Source organism: Microtus ochrogaster, unplaced genomic scaffold (assembly GCF_000317375.1).
Source record: "Microtus ochrogaster isolate Prairie Vole_2 unplaced genomic scaffold, MicOch1.0 UNK13, whole genome shotgun sequence".
NCBI lineage: Eukaryota > Metazoa > Chordata > Mammalia > Rodentia > Cricetidae > Microtus > Microtus ochrogaster.
Genome location: NW_004949111.1, coordinates 7,036,974 through 7,041,433, shown reverse-complemented (window position 1 = coordinate 7,041,433; position 4,460 = coordinate 7,036,974).

Sequence of the window (4,460 nt, the reverse complement as noted above, 5' to 3'; positions counted from 1 at the left end):
AGCCACATTCAGAGAGTCCAGTTTGATCACATGCTCCATCGGTCCCAGTCCAGCTGGCCTTGGTGAGCTCCCATTAGATCAGCCCCACCATCTCAGTGGGTGGGCACACCCCTCTAGGTCCTGACTTCCTTGCACATGTTCTCTTTCCTTCTGCTCCTCATTGGGACCTTGGGAACTCAGTTCAGTGCTCCAATATGGGTCTCTGTCTCTATCTCCATCCATCGCCAGATGAAGGTTCTATGGTGATATGCAAGATATTCATCAGTGTGGCTATAGGATAGGGTCATTTCAGGTTCCTTATCCTCAGCTGCCCAAGGAACAAGCTGGGGACATCGCCTTGAACACTGGGAACCACTCTAGAGTCAAGTCTCTTACCAACCCTAAAATGGCTCCCGTAATTAAGAATAAAGGACATTGAGCCTATAATTCGTGATCCTAGAGAAGATAAATAAGAAGGTGAACCCAAAGAAAAACATAGTTATCCTCCTGGATATTGGAAGTAGACAAGATTGCCAGGCAAAAATTGGGAGCTTGGGGGAGGGGGTGGGGTGGGGGTAAGGGGAGATGGAGAGAGAAGGGAGAAGGGGAGGATGAGGGGAGCTTGGGGGAATGGGACAGTTGGGATGGAGGAAGGGTGGATATGGGAGCAGGGAAGTAGATATCCCTGTGGCTTTTTCAAACTGCCTTAGCATTATCTATTCCTCTTTCCTCTTTCTCCCTCCATATTGTCCCCTCTCCCCACTCAAAGCCTGTTCATTTTTCTCTTTTCCCCTCTAGAGCACCTGTGTCCTACTATCCCTTGTTATGCAATTACTGCTCCCCATTCCGCCTCCATAGTGTCTTATTGATTTCCTGGTATACGCAATTAATACAGGTAACATAATCACATCTAAAGCTTAGGAGCTAGGATCCACAAACAAGAGAGATTGTGTAACATGTGTCTTTCTGGGTCTGGGTTATTCCACTCACTGTGATATTTTCTAGTCCTATCCTTTTACCTGAAAATTTGATGATTTAATTTTCCTTCATAACTGAATAGAATTTCAATACATAAATATGCCACATTTTCATTATTTATTCATCGCTTAAAGGATATTTATGTTGATTCCATTTGCTAGCTATTATGAATAAAGCAGCAATGAACATGGCTAAGCAAGTATCCGTGGAGTAGAATGTCTTGTCCTTAGGGAATATGCCCAGGAATGGTATAGCAGGATCATATGGTAAACCTATATTTAGAGGTTTTTTTTTTCTTTTTCTTTCTTTCTTCTTCTTCGTTTATATTTTAGAGTTCTCCCATACTGATTTCCATAGTGGCTTCTCCAGTTTGCAATCCCAACAGCAAATGAGGGGTCTCCTTTCCCCTAAACCTCTGCTGCATTTGTTGTCAGCTGTCGCTGTTCTGGGTGAGGTAAGATAAAAATCTCTAACAAGTTTTAATATACACTTCTCTAGTTTCTAAGGATGTTGGTCACATTTTGAGCTCTTTGTAAACCATTTTTCTTTCTCTTTTAGAGAACAGTCTGTTGAGATCCATACCCCATTTTAGTTGGATCATTTGTTTCGTTGACTTCATTTTTCAATTCCTTTGTATATCCTTAATATTAACCCTTTGTCATATTTATTTCTGGCAAAGATTCTCTCCTACTTGGTGGGCTTCCTCTTCACTCAATTGATGATTTCCTTTACTATATAGAAGATTTATTGTTTTATGAGTTTCCATTTGTCAATTGTTGTCCTTAACTCCTAAGTCAGTTGAGTCCTATTTAGAAAGTCTTTTTTGTTCCTATACCTTATAGGGTATGATTATGTTTCCTCTAACAGTTTCAGCATTTCAGATTTCATAATGAGACCTTGGATCCCCTTGAACTTTGTTTTTGTGTCTAATTTCATTCTTCTATGAATAGACATCTAGTTCCCTAGGATCATTTACTGAGGATGCTGTCTTTCCTCCAGTATGTATGTTTGGTATCTTTGTCAAATATTATATGTTTTTAATTTTGCATATTTATATCTGAGGCTTCTGTTTCATTCTATTGATTTATATGTCTGTTTTTGTGCAAGTACCAGTATGTCTTGAAGTCTGAATGGTAATCCCTCCAGCATTACCCAATTTGTAGAACTGTTTGGGAAGGATGAAGAAGTGTGTCTTTATTGGAGGAGATGTGTTAGAAGGTCCATGCCATTCCTGTTAGCTCTGTTTCTGTCTCCTCTGTCTCGCTCCCTCTCTTTATCTCTCTCAGCCTCGTGTCTGTCGGCTAGTACTCTAGTGCTATGTCTGTCTCTCCGCTGTCTTGCTCTCCATCATGATTATCCTTAACTCTAAGCATATGGAACTGTGAGCCTCCAAATTAAATGCTTTCTTTTATGAGTTGCCTGGATCATGGTGTTTTGTTATGGCAATTGAAATGTGAGGAAGGCACCCGCCCTGTTTCATTTCATTTCTTTGAGTTTCTTTTCCATTTAGGATGATGTCAGCCATGGATTTGTCATTTATAGTCATTTTATGTTGAGGTATATTCCTTCCAGTCCTACTTTCTCTAGGACTTTTACCATGAAGGCATTTTGAATTTTGTCAAACAAACGCTTTTCTGCAACTTCTTAGTCTCTCATGAGATTTTTATTCTTAAGTTTATTTATATGATTTATTACATTTATTAGTTGCCTGTATTGAACCTTCCCTTAACCTCTTGGATAAAGCCAACTTGATCCTGCTAGATGATATCTTAAAAATATGCCCCTATTTATTTTGCAAGTATTTTATTAAGGATGCTATTATCTACATTCATCAGAGACATTGGATGGTAATTTTTCTTTATTTTTCTTTTATCTTTCTTTTGTTTCGGTAACCAAAAAGACGTCATAATCCTAAACATATAAGTGCAGAACTCTGGTGCACCCAGTGTTACAAAAAGTAGGTTAGTGGATTCAAAGACACAGATAAACTCTAACTCATGGAAAATTGGAATAGACAGGTTATCTGAACAAAAATCAACAGACATAATTCAATAAAATTATTCATCAAATTGACCCAACAGGTATTTAAATTCCATTCCACATAAACACCAAAAAATATCCATTGTACTCGTGTGCTAGATAGGATTTATGTCAACTTGACATGAGATATTTATTTGAAAAGAGGAACCTCAGTTGAGGAAATGTCCTCACCAGATGGAACTGTGGGCAAGCCTGTAGTGCATTTTCTTGCTTGATGATTGATGTGGGAGGGCCCAGCTCACAGTTGGCAGTGCCATCTCTGGTCTATATAGTTCTAAGTGCTTTAAGAAAACTGGCTTTGCAAGCCATAGGAAGTGAGCCAGTAAGTAGCCATCCTCTATTTCTCCTTCAGTTCCTGCCCCTAGGTCCCTGTCTTGACTTCCTTGGATGATAGACTATAAACTCTAAGATGAGATAAACCTGTTCCTCTCCAAGTTGCTTATGGCCATGTGTTTTATCACAGGAATGGAAACCCTAACTAAGTCAACTCAGCAGCCCATGAAAGCTTCTTTAAAATAGATCATGGACACAAGGCAAATGTTAGCAAATTCAGAAAAATGGAAATATCATTGTGTATCCTTTATATCCACAATCCAGTAGAGCTTGAAATCAGCAGCAAATTGAATCTCTAGAAACTATACAAACTAATGGAGATTAAATAATGTATTATTGAACGATTAATAAGGCAAAGGAAAAGTTAAGAAAAAAATTAAAAGAAATCTTAGAATTAAATAAAAATTAAAATACAACACATTAAAACCTCTAGGACACATTAAAAGCTGTCCTAAGAAGGAAATTAATAGCTCTAAGTAACCACATTTGATATTTAGAAAGAGTACAAATAAATGACTTAATGGTGCAACTCAAGAGTTTGAAAAACAAAAAACCAAACCCAAATCCAGTAGATGGTAAAAAAAATAATAAAAATTAAAACAGAAATTAATGTAATAGCAACAAAGAATACAAAGAATCAAAAAATCTAAATGGTGCTTTGAGAACATAAACAAGATCAACAGTGACCCTTGGCCTAGTTGACAGTAACAATAACAATAAGAACAATAGCAAAAGACTCAAATTAACTGAAACAGAGATGAACAGGGGAACATTACAACAATCACTAAAGAAATTCAGAATAAGGTAAAATAAATGAATAAATTCATCTCCAATACCAAGGTTAAGCCAAGAAGATAACATAAACAGACACATAACAAATAGAGATTGAAACACTACTAAAAGAGCCCAGGCCCAGATAGATTTACAGAAGAATTCTATAAGACTTTCAGAGATTTAAAACTAATGCTGTTTAAGTTATTAAAAAAGAAACTGAAGCAGAAGACACAATATCAGATTGTTCTATAAAGTCAGACTTCAGTTCTATAAGAATTACCTACAGGCGGATCTCTGTGAGTTCGAGACCAGCCTGGTCTACAGAGCTAGTTCCAGGACAGGCTCCAAAGCCACAG